Source organism: Macaca mulatta, chromosome 15, assembly GCF_049350105.2.
Source record: "Macaca mulatta isolate MMU2019108-1 chromosome 15, T2T-MMU8v2.0, whole genome shotgun sequence".
NCBI lineage: Eukaryota > Metazoa > Chordata > Mammalia > Primates > Cercopithecidae > Macaca > Macaca mulatta.
This window is the reverse complement of record NC_133420.1, coordinates 94,737,725-94,750,661: the sequence shown is the minus strand read 5'-3', so window position 1 is coordinate 94,750,661 and position 12,937 is coordinate 94,737,725. Positions and strand designations below refer to the sequence as shown.

General features: G+C 41.3%; 1 protein-coding gene and 1 long non-coding RNA gene across 4 annotated transcripts in view; both read right to left on the bottom strand.

The window, feature by feature from the left end:
• Positions 1 to 2,513, bottom strand: part of SPATA6L (spermatogenesis associated 6 like) — a 59,113-nt gene extending 56,600 nt beyond the window's left edge. The window contains exon 1 of one of the 3 annotated variants that reach the window (XM_077966122.1): positions 47 to 2,513. The gene's annotated coding sequence lies outside the window, so the exon portion shown is untranslated. The remainder of the gene's footprint in view (positions 1 to 46) is intronic. The other 2 variants (XM_077966121.1, XM_028835183.2) reach the window with 2 other exon arrangements.
• Positions 2,514 to 10,143: 7,630 nt separating this feature from the next.
• On the bottom strand, positions 10,144 to 12,932 carry LOC144334706 (uncharacterized). Its single transcript, XR_013404856.1, has 2 exons — positions 12,730 to 12,932; positions 10,144 to 10,293 (listed from the first exon to the last, which is right to left on the bottom strand). It is a non-coding gene; the product is annotated as an uncharacterized LOC144334706 (long non-coding RNA).
• Between the last annotated feature and the right edge of the window lie 5 nt (positions 12,933 to 12,937).

Genomic DNA, 12,937 nt, shown 5'->3' with positions numbered 1-12,937 from the left:
CCGTCCCCCCCAGCCCAGGTCCCTCCCACCGAGACGGGTCTCTCACACTCGAAGCTGGAGTGCAGGCTTCCAGAAGGCGGAAGCGTGGCGTTGCCAGGGACACTCAAACGCGCAGTCTTCCATCGTGGAACGCGCGCGAGGCCCCAGCGCAGACGCGCGTACTCGCGGTGCGCCGCTTGGGGGCGCGGTCGCTGTCCCTCACGCAGTGCCCCCAACTGGAGAGACTGGCCCTGTCTGGCGTGGTAGGCGGATAGAGAAACGCCGATAATCCCAGCTTTCTTTCCATCAGCTCCTGTTATCCCCAATTACCATGTTAAAATGTTTACCGTTTCCATTCTGAAAGTAGAATGAGATCATAGGTCTGTTATAATTTAAATAGTACACATGTTTAGTAGCTGCACGACCCCCAAGCCTAGGAATTTCTGTAACAATTCTCATTTAATATAGTTGTCTGTTCCTAAAAATACTCTTTTGCTTATTAGATGTTATGTTTGCTTCGGAAAACATGGCCACCGTCAGTAGCAAACGTGTGCTAATTAGAAACACAAGGTTAATGCTTAAACAGATTTAAAAGTTAGGTACCCCCTGTTAGCAACAATAGAAGTATGTCAGTCTCTCCATAACAGTGTCCAGCCTTTTCTGGGGTTTAGTTTAAGGCAAGCGTTGAGTAGCCCAATGGGTAGTTACTGTATTTGCCATAATCACAGTTACACTGTAAAAACCGTCAGAGGTGGTGGGCAGAGCAAGAGTTCTGAATGGGTAGGGGACATTCACTATATATAATAGACAAAAATGAAGGAAAGGAGCAGGTAGTGGCTCCTTCTAGCAATCCAAAAAATCTAGGAAGGCCAATGCTGTCTCCGAAAAAAAATTAAAAACCCTAAATTGTGTTCAGTCATTTATTACTAGTATTTTGCATTAGAGAGTTATACAATTGGATATAGTGCAGAAGGATGGTCAAGACAAAGATTAGGTATTAATTTTGGTAACTGAAGTTTATTTCCCTGGAAGGGAAAAACTTGGTATGATAAAGAAGGGCATATTGTGTCCTTATCCAGTTCCTAGTGCTGTGTCTCTCTGCATACCAAGAGATACAGGTGGGCATCTAGCTACCTATAGTGTCCAGATCATTGATTTGTCACTCACAACTTGCTGACACCCCGAGTGATGTGGGACGGGACCTGTGATGATCCTAACAGGTAGGTCACCAACACCAATGCTAAGAAATCAAGGAGAGTGACAAACAGAACAAATTAATAAATAGCCAGAGTTGTATTGGGAGAGAAGAATCAGTCTTTATTAAGGATCTGCAAAGTGCTAGGGACATTGCATATGCTAATTCATCTCATCCCTATAATAACTCTATCAGGGAGATATTATCCCTATTTTACGATGCAGAATGTGAAGCTAGATAGCCTTTTACTAAAAGCCACAGACCTAATAAGGGAGCAGCCACATTTGAATCCAGGTGTGCCCTACCACATCACTGGGTCTGCAACATAGACATCCTGTTGATCTCCAGAGACACAATGTTCCATCATATGCTCTTCTTAGTCTTAACTCTTGATCTAACTGGTCTCTCCTTGCTTGGCTGCTAGGGCACAGCTCTCTTCTGGTTTCCCTCCAACTTTCTGGCCATTCTTTATTTGTCTGTTTATCCTCCTCTGTCTGGCTAAGCAATGTTTCTAGGTCCTTTCCTTTCCTCACTCTGTACCCTTTACTTAAGAGTGTCATCCATTGCAGGTACTGATTAACACATGTACACAGATTTACATACCCCACCAAGACCTCTCTTCTGCTGCCCCTGACAAGGTGGGATCTCAATATCATATCTTATATCATACATATATGTGTCTCCTCTTTGTAGCAACTGCCATAATAGCAGTTCTACATTTGTTCCTGTGACTGTTGATTACTATTTGTCTCCATAATCTATAAACTCTGCATGGCTAAGTGTTTATACCCTAAATAGGATAGAAGATAATAAATATTTTTGAATATTAAATGCAGAGATGGTCAAGCCAATCTGTGGGGGTTAATGTACATGGGTAAAGAGAGGTCCCATCACATGGGGTAAAAGAAATCTGCAGAATTAGAAAGGACCAGGCACAGCTACTTCTGCTAATCTTCTATGGTGATATTAAATGAGTTGATGGGGATACTTCACACTCTCCTAATTGTCCCCACCATGGTTACCTGAGGCTCTCAGCTGCTGTGGAGATGTAGATACCCAATGCCTCTCACTCATCTTGCAAAGTAATTTATCATTGAGGCTGTCCACCTCTGCAGGGGGCCAACAAAGCCTTTTAAGGATTGGACTGTCACCACTACAAGAGAAAGGCTTTGTTAACTGGGTAGGTACCTCTTGGTGGCAGCAAACAGATTTCAGTGAACAACCTCTGTTTCCAGAGAGTGTCTGCAGTGCAGCTTGGCCAGTTAGTGACATCAGCATTGCAGAAGTGATACAGCAGCACATCCTGTTCACATCCTGGCCCCAGACAAGAAAATGAAACATGCCCCAAATGGGGATTTTCCAAAGAGTAAATTAACAAAGAACAAGAATATGGCAGATAATTATGGCTCAGATTTTTTTAACTAAAAAAATTAATTATAAGACACAAAAATCATAAATATTTCAAATAATAAGTATATTCATATGAAAGGAAAAAACTATTAAAGAGACAACACTAATGGGAAGGGTATGGGAAAACACACTGATGGGAGTGTAAATACATACAATGTATTCGTTTTCTATGGCTACATAACAAATTTAGGGGCTTAAAGCAATACGAATTTATTATTTAATTTTGTGAGAAGTCCAACACAGATCTCACTGGGTTAAAATAAAGGTGCCAGCAGGGCTACATTCCTTGCCTTTTCTGTTTCCTTGCTTTTCCAGAGGTTGCTCATATTCCCTTGGCTTAATGTTCTCTTCTTTCATGTTCAAAACTGGCTACATAGAGCCAAGTCCTTCTCATGCTGCCCTCTCTCTGGTCCTCCCTTTCTTTCTTTTTTGTGGTTTTTTTTTTTTTTTTTTTTTTTTTTTTGAGACAGAGTCTTGCTCTGTCACCCAGACTGGAGTGCAGTGGCACAATCTCAGATCACTGCAACCTCTGCCTCCCAGGTTTAAGCAATTCTTCTGCCTCAGCCTCCTGAGTAGCTGTGAGTACAGGCATGTCCCACCATGCCCAGCTAATTTTTGTCTTTTTAGTAGAGACAGGGTTTCATCATACTGGCCAGACTGATCTTGAAATCCTGATCTCAAGTAATCTGCCTGCCTCGGCCTCCCAAAGTGCTGGGATTACAGGTGTGAGCCACCGTGCCTGGCCTCCCTTTCACTTGTAAGGACCCTTGTGATTGCACTGAAAACACTCAGATAATCCAGGATAATTTCCCTAATTTAAGGTCAGCTGATTAGCAACCTTAATTCCATCTACAACCTTAATTTCCCCATTACCATGTAAGATAACATATGCACAGGTTCCAGGGATTAGGACATGGATATCTTTGGGGGCCATTATTCTGCCTACCACATATAACTTATCCGGAGAGCAATTTGATAATGTCTATCAAACTGTTTAATTTGACTCAGCAATTCCACTGCTAGGAATTTATCCCATGGGTATACTTTCACAAAAATATATGGTGCACAATTATTTCTATTTGAAAAAATACTGGAAACCAGCTAAGTGTTCATTAGGTAGGATCAGATTAAATCAGTTATGTTTTAGCCTTATGATGGAATATTATGCAGCATGGAAAAAGAATGAGGCAGACAGAGCTATACATTCTAACAGTAAATAGTCTATAAAATACAGAGTCAAGAAAATGGCATAAAAATGTATACACTGTGCTGCCATTTGGGAGAGAAGGAGAATATTATATCTACATATATGCTTAGAATATCCCTGAAAAGATATGCTAGAAGGTGCTAATAATGTGTTCCTCTGGGGAGGGACCTGGGATAGGGAGGCAGAGAGGAAGTTATTTTTTCTTTTTTTTTTTTTTTGAGGCGGAGTCGCGCTCTGTCGCCCAGGCTGGAGTGCAGTGGCGCGATCTCGGCTCACTGCAAGCTCCGCCTCCCGGGTTCCCGCCATTCTCCTGCCTCAGCCTCCCGAGTAGCTGGGACTACAGGCGCTGCCACCACGCCCGGCTAATTTTTTTGTATTTTTTTTAGTGGAGACGGGGTTTCATTGTGTTAGCCAGGATGGTCTCGATCTCCTGACCTCGTGATCCGCCCGTCTCGGCCTCCCAAAGTGCTGGGATTACAGGCTTGAGCCACCGCGCCCGGCCGGAAGTTATTTTTTCATTGAATATCTTTAGGTACTTAAAAAATATATTTTTGCCAAGTACTTGCATTATTTAGTCCAAAAAGGAAACCGCATTAAAACAAGTAGAAAATGTAAAATAATAGAAAGGATTGGTCTGGGAATATAGAAAGGAGCAGGAACTGACTTCTTCAGCTTTTGGAGCTCCTATATACTGCATGCCATAAAAATATCCATGCAAGTGTGTCTGCCACTTCTGCTTCCAGTGCAAGGCTTCTTATCCTGTGATTCCTAGCTATCTCAGGGGTCTTAAACCTCCTGAAATGATAGGCAACATTTCCTACATGTGCATATATGCATCCAGGAAGAGTCTAGCTTTCATAATCTGAAAGAGGAAAGGTTAGTCAAGTCAGATTTTATGGCACTGTTCAGTGCATGCTGAGTCCTCTTCCTGCCATTGGTTCCCCACCTGAGTTATCAGACAAGCCGACAGGTAAGAAAAGAGGGCCTGTTCTCTCCATCACATCCATACTCCCTTATTAGAGCAAAAGGGCAGCTGTATTTAATAATAAGTGATTAAAAAAACAAAAAGACCCTCAAAGTCCTATTCTAAGCAATTTGTTTATGTCTGGACTCAACAGACTCATTTGTCAGGCCCTACAATCTTTTGAGCAGTGAATTATTCATAAGCAAGTATGAATAACACCAGCAGACTGAGTTTCCAAAGTGAGTTAGTCATTTGCATTTGTAAGAAATGCCTGAAAAGGAAGAAACACAAAAACGAAAAAACACCCAAGAACATGAAATGATCTGGATTATTTCAGTAGTAGTGCATTTCCAGGTCACTGATTTTTTATTTCTTTTAAAGCATGGGCCCAGTCTCAAGACCCAAGAAATAATTGTCTTATATTTGGCCTTCTCTAAAGTCTTTCTCTAAAATTTTCTGTAATAGTTTAGTTTTCTCAAACTCTGATATACAGAGAAGAAAGTTTTACCTTTCTCACTTTTGTATGTATAAGAAAGCTCAATGAACTACATTGAGTTCGTTCTTTGGTTCTAACAAACTGCCTAAGGATGAAGTATAGCAGGGCGCAGAGGCTCACGCCTGTAATCCCAGCACTTTGGGAGGCCGAGGTGGGTGGATCACGAGGTCAGGAGATCGAGACCAACCTGGACAACACATGAAACCCTTCCTCTACTAAAAATGCAAAAATTAGCGGGGTGTGGTGGCACAGGCCTGTTCCACCTACTTGGGAGGCTGAGGCAGGAGAATCTCTTGAACCCAGGAGATAGAGGTTGCAGTGAGCCGAGATCACGCCACTGCACTCCACCCTAGGCAACAGAGTGAGACTCTATCTCAAAAAAAAAAAGTAAATAAATAAAAAAGATGAAGTGTGTATATAGTTCATACACACATACATATATACATACATACATATATACACATATATAATTTATATATATTAATGTTAATATCCTTTAGGCAGACTTTACATTATATCCTTTGGGCAAACTTTACATTAGCAGAATCTGGCTGTCACCATATGAACTCACTGATCAATTCCAGCCCCACTCTACATCATTATAGGTATGCTTCCCTATGTGATTTATAGGAAGTACCTGTGAAGCACATTTATCAAGAAAGTTGTAGTTGAATCTAATCAACTACACTGAGAGTTGCACTGTCTGATAATAAAAATACGGTAGTCATTTATAGTTATTTAACTGAACTAAAACTAAATACATTTATTTATTTATTTATTTGGAGATGGAGTCTTGCTCTTGTCACCTAGGCTGGGGTGCAGGGGCACAATCTTGGCTCACTGCAACCTCTGCCTCCTGGGTTCAAACAATTCTCCTGCCTCAGTCTCCTGAGTAGCTGGGTTTACAGGCACTCGCCGCCATACCCAGCTAATTTTTTATGTTTTTAGTAGAGATGGGGTTTCGCCATGTTGGCCAGGCTGGTCTCGAACTTCTGCCCTCAGGTGATCTGCCCACCTCAGGCTCCCAAAGTGCTAGGATTACAAGTGTAAGCCACCGCACCTGTCCAACTAAATACATTTAAAATCCAGTTCCTCACTTGCATTAGTCACACTTAAAGCACACATAGCCACATGTTGCCAGTGGCTACTGGTATTAGATAATGCTGGCAGAATATTTCCAACATCACAGAAAGTTCTAATGGGCAGCATTGTTCTAGAGTTAACTTCACTTAAAGGAAACATGGAGGATAGAAAAACATGTTAATGACAACACAAGGAAGCAGGCAGACATATCTATAACAGAATGCGGGACATTCCAGCATGTACATGCAGTCCCAGCTACCTGAAAGGCTGAGGTGGGAGGATCACCTGAGCCTGGGTGGTTGAGGCTGCAGTGAGCCATGATTGTGCCATGCACTCTAGCCTGGCCCACAGAGTGAGACCTTGTCTCAATAAATAAATAAGTAAACAAACAAATAAATAAATAAATAAATAGAGCTGGGCGCGGTGGCTCACGCCTGTAATTCCAGCACTTTTGGAGGCTGAGGCGGGCGACTCACCTGAGGTCAGGAGTTCGAGATCAGCCTGACCAGCATGGAGAAACCCTGTCTCTACTAAAAATGCAAAAAAAATTAGCCGGGCATGGTGGTGCAAGCCTGTAATTCCAGCTACTCGGGAGGCTGAGGCAGGAGAATCGCTTGAACCCGGGAGGCGGAAGTTGCAGTGAGCCGAGATCGTGCCATTGCACTGCAGCCTGGGCAACAAGAGCGAAACTCTGTCTATAAATAAATAAATAAATAAATAAATAAATAGAATCTGGGACATTCTATAGGACCCTAACCCAGTTAATCTGCAATAAGTCAATGGCATTTAAAAAATAAAAATAAAAAGGAAGAGGTGAGGGAACTGATCTAGATTAAAAGATACTTAAGAGACCTCACAACCAAATGGAATATGTGGACTTTGTTGGGACATTAATTCAAACAAACCAAATGTAATATTTGAGACTATCAGGGAAATTTTTTTTTTTTTTTTTTTTTTTTTTTTTTTTGAGACAGAGTTTCACTCTTGTTGCTCCAGGCTGGAGTGCAATGGCACTATCTTGGCTCATCGCAACCTCCGCCACCATGTCCGGCTAATTTTTTTGTAGTTTTAGTAGAGACAGGGTTTCTCCATGTTGGTCAGGCTGTTCTCGAACTCCTGACCTCAGATGATCCACCTGCCTTGGCCTCCCAAAGTGCTGGGATTACAGGCGTGAGCCACCGCGCCCAGCCTATCAGGGAAACTTGATTATGGTTTGGGCATTTGATAACACCAAGCCATTAATTTATATATATGATAATGCCCTTGTGTTTATGTAAGGCAAATATTAACATTGTTTAGAGACATATATTAAGGTATGTAGTGGTAAAATGATTTAACATCTAAGATTTTGCTTTTAAATATTCCAGTCAATAAATAAAAGGAATAGATAAAGCAAATGTTGTAAAATCTTGATAATTATTGACTGTGAGTGATGGATGAATGGGGTTTCTGTAATTCTATTCTTTTGTGTGTTAAAAAATATTCATAATAGGCTGGGCATGGTGGCTGACACCTGTAATCCCAGTGCTTTGTGAGGCAGATGCTGGAGGATTGCTTGAGGTCAGGAGTTCAAGACCAGCCTGGGCAACATAGCAAGAACCCATGTCTACATTTTAAAAAAATTAGGTGGGCATAGCAGCATGCACTCATGGTCCTAGCTATTCAGGAGGCTGAGGTGGGAGGATCCCTTGAGCCCAGATGTTGGAAGCTGCAATGTGCTATGATCTTGCCACTGCACTCCAGCCTGTGCGACAGAGCACAATCTTGTCTCTTAAAAAAAATCGTAATAACAATTTAAAAAAATCTTTAATGTATAAAATTCCCTTCAATATAAGTCTTACACATACTGAAAAAGAAAATATAGTGGATCTGTTCACCTCAAATGCAGATAAGATGAGAAAATTATTGTGGTGTGTAATAATATTTTACAAGTAATTCAGAGGGACATCCACTTAAAGGGAAAAAGTAGTGCTGTATTATAATAGTGATCTCTGCATGAATATCCAAAACAGCAGCTGGCAATTTGAGTATTTCTTTACATATACACACTTCTCAAGAATTTTTCAGGAATCTTCCAAGGAAGGAATCAAATTGCAATTGCACAGCTTTTAACAATCTTGAAGTCATTTGGGATCTGGACCCACACATGGGTTCTGTTTCACACAACTTTATTAGAGTTCATGAGTCAGACTCATATGTTACTCTTTGGCTTGTGCTTTGATTTACTGGCATTTGTAGGCTCAATGCTTACATAATGATGCAACACAAGTCCTTCTACAAGGGCTGCCCTTGGGCATTTTGGATTACATAGTCTTTCCATTTAAAAGTAATTTCTACTCAGAAAAAAACCTAATTTGCTCCTTTGAGTTCAGCTGGCTAGCTCTACATCCACGGGAGTAATAGGCAAATTATGACCCAAAGCATTTTCCAACTAGTTTTATTTATTATCCAAAATAAGAAAGTAAAAGAGTATGATTAAGTTCCAAGACTTGTTTAAAAAGTGTCTACTGGAGCTAGACCTGGTGGTGCATGCCTGTAATCCCAGCCACTTGAGAGGCCGAGGCAGGAGGATCTCTTAAGCCCAGGAGTTTGAGACCAACCTAGGTAACATAGCAAAAACTGTTTCTAAAAATAAGTGTTTACTATGTCAGGGCACAGGATTCAGATCCTGAAGTCAGCAATGGCTCAAGATGAGGCTACTTCTGATATCATTATACCCACTCCTTATCTCCTACCAAAATATACTTCTTTGTGTTCCCTTTTCACCATCTTCTGCCTTTATTTAATCTTTTCTTTTATCCTTGTTTCCATTCATTCATTCTCTATGCATTTATTCAGCCCACATTTACTGAGTGTCTACTGTAAGCCAGATACTGTTCTGAGCCATGTAAGTACAAGAGTGAATAAGAAACAGTTTGTGCTCTCATGGAGCTTACATTCTATTGGGGGAAGAAACATAGCTAAGTGAACATAAAATAATACTATGATAAATAGTAGAAAGGAAATATACAAGGTGGTAAAATAGAACAGGTTGAAGAAGAAATGAGAACCTCATTTAGACTCACTGGCCGGATTGGCCTAAGAGTATGAGATTTGATCTAAGATCGAAGAAGAGAAGCATGACCACTAGCAAGCCTTTCAAAGTAAGAAAAAAGATATTCAGGTAAAGGGAATAGCAACTCGAAAGGGCCATGAGTTAGGAAAGGAACTGCCATGTTTGAGGAAATGAAAGGAGTCCAAGAGAAATTTTGGGTGGGAGAGGGCAAGGAAGGTGTTAGGGAGAGGGTTTAAGAAATGACACTCAGGGCCGGGTGCAGTGGTGCACACCAGTAATCCCAGCACTTTGGGAGGCCAAGGCGGACGGATCACCTGAGGTCAGGAGTTTGAGACCAGCCTGGCCAACATAGTGAAAACTGTCTCTACTAAAAATACAAAAAATAAGCTGGGTGTGGTGGCGTGCACCTGTAATCCCGTAGGAAAATTGCTTGAACCCAGGAGGCGGAGGTTGCAGTGAGCTGAGATGGCACCACTGCACTCCAGCCTGGGAGACAGAGCAAGACTCCATTTCAAAAAAAAAAAAAAAATAAAGACAGGAATGACACTTAGGAATTAGGCTGCCACTAGGTTTCACAGGAACTTTATCAGTTATGGCAGAAAATGTGATAGCCTACCTTACTGCCACAAACTCTTCCTCCTTGCTAACAGAACTCCAATTTTGTTTAGGTAGCAATGCATCCAGCTCCAGAGAACAAATCATAATTTATTTAAGCCAGTTCTGGCCAATAAGATACAAGGATTTCACTAAAAGATTTCGAGAAATACCTTTATTCTTCATATGAGAATCACAGGTGAATACAGCTGTTTTGCCTTCTCCTCTCTCTTCCTGCTTTAGCTTCTGCCATATTTTGATGTGATGTCCAGAGCTGTAGCAGCCATCCTGCAACAATGATGTAACAAGCCTGAAAATGAAAGTAAACAGATTTAGGATGCTGGAGATGGGGGATAGGGATTGAAAGAATCTGAATCTTTCTTTTTTTTTTTTTTTCTTTTTTTTGAGACACAGTCTCGCTCTGTCACCCAGGCTGGAGTGCAATGGTGCGATCTCAGCTTACTGCAAACTCCACCTCCCGGGTAGCTGGGATTACAGGCATGCACCACCATGCCTGGCTAATTTTTGTATTTTTAGTAGAGACAAGGTTTCGCCATGTTGGCCAGGCTAGTCTCGAACTCCTGGCCTCAAGTGATCCACCAGCCTTGGCCTCACAAAGTGCTGGGATTACAGGTGTAGGCCACCACGCCTGGCCTGAACCTGAATCTTTAATGACATCTTTGAACTGCTAAGCCTATCCTGGCATCATTGTTTTTGTTAAATAGCCAATAAATGTCCTTATAGTTTAGGTTTCTTTTAGCTGGGGTTTCAGTTATTTGCATTGAAAGCATATAATTGATATAGTAGGGGTGAGACACAATATATATTTTTTTAAATATCTCTCTGGGACGAGTATAAAGAGATTGTAAGGAGCAAGAATGGAACAGAAGCATGGAAGACTACTGCAGTAGTTCTGAGAAGCAATCATAGTGTTCTGGCCTAGGGAGTACGCAGTAAAGCAGGAGAGAACATAAATTCAAGACGTATTTGGGGGTAAAAACAGCAGGACTTGCTGTTGGTGTGAGACGTAAAGGAGAGGGAGGAACTAAGGCTGAACTCTAGGTTTTGGACTGGATGGTGATGCCATTGATTGACACAGAAAAGACAGAAGTTTGGGGAAGGGAGTGAGATCAAGGGTTTGGATGTGTTAAATTTAAGATGTGTATGAACCATTCAAAAAGAGATGACAAATCAGCGGGTAGACATGAGTCTGGAGCACAGGGGTAAGGTCAGGACTTGGATTTCAATTTGAGAATTATAGATACACAGATGTTATGTAAAGCCACAGAATTCTCCTCACTGGCCAAAATATGAGGAACTCTAAAGTTAGAGGTCAGCTAGAAGGGAAGAAGACTGAGGAGAAGTAGTAAAAGAGGTAGGAGAAAAACCAACAGCATTAGCGTTTATACAGGGCTTACTTTATGCCAGGCATATTCAAAGCACTTGGTGGCTTCATGGAAGCAAAGAGAAAAATGTTTTTCTTTTATTCTTCCCTTTCCAGTCTCTCCTGTTACTTTCACCCCTAAATTCAAAAGGTTTAGGTGCAAAAGTGATTCTCAGCTTTTATTTGTAATTAATTTTATAGTAATCTTGTACTGTTATAATTACTAATGTACATTCATTGGAAAAATTTCAAACAGCACAGTACAGGGAAGCTAAATGTGGAAAGTAAAGGTCCTCAGCAGCTTTTCTTCCTAGGCTCACCCACCCGAGGTAATCATTAACAGTTTCTTGTATATCCTCCAGGAATGTTCTGCACACACCCCCACATGCACGCAAATACCATCTCTCTCTCTTGCCCTCTCTCTGTATACGTACACATATGTTTAATTCTGCAAGTTGCTTTAAAACTCAATACCTTTTGGAGGTATTTATGTATCAGCATATTTAGATACAATTTACTTTTTTAAAAACGGGTAATATCCCATTGTATTAATATTCCGTAATTTAAGTTCCTCTATAGATGGACAATCAGAATACTTTTTTTTTTTCTTGCCACACACACACAAAAATTGCTGCCAAAAATCTTTGTAGATAAATCCTTGGATATTGGCGCAAAAATAATTGTTGCATACTTCCTTAGTGGTGAAATTGCTGAATCAATCCGCTCAAGCCTCTCATATTGTCAAATTACTCCTCCTAAAAGGTTACACTAATGACATTCTTACATCATTTGCTTACGTCTTGGTACACATTTGGTATTAAGCGACTTCATAAGTTTGCCAATCTAAATACATGGAAAAAAATGGCGTCATGTTGTTTTTATTTGGGTCTCTTTATGAGTAGGGCAGCAAGACCTGATTGTTAAACGTGCAAGTTCTGAAGTTAAACTCCCTGGGGCTGGATGCTACCTCTTCCTTGTAAAATGTGTGGTCTCAGGCTTGTTAGGTCTATTGCCTCGTCTCCAAAAAAGGGGATAAAGAGGGCACACATCTTTAGGCTTAAACAAGATACGTAGGAATACAGGAAGCCCTTCTTATACGTTCGCTACTAGCGGTACTGATCCTAATTTTTTTGAAGCCGTGCTCGCTCTGGTACTTTATTTTTGGTGTACTCCTCCAACCAACCAACCACAGAATTCTGTTGTTGCCTGTAATTAGAAATGAGAGGAAAACTGGCTCCGCTTGCTCAAAATTCTCCTCCCTCCGCCCCAACTCTGCCTTAGAATCACTGGTTTAAATGTCAACGTAAAGGAACGAGTTGCAATTTCCAAGGAACATGCAAAGTGGACACCTGGGCTGCGTACCTCCAGGCGGCCAGGACCCGCCGTTTTCGGTATAGGGAACACCAGATAGCAATACCTAACGCTACCTAACAAACATTTCTCCACCCACAGCGCCATTAGCCGTTAAGTTTGCAGTGCCGAAAAGCTCAAAGAGAATGGTGCTTAAAACAGGAATACAATTGTAGATCCACCCCCTACACGCAAAGAGCCCGGGACGCGCCTTCACAGC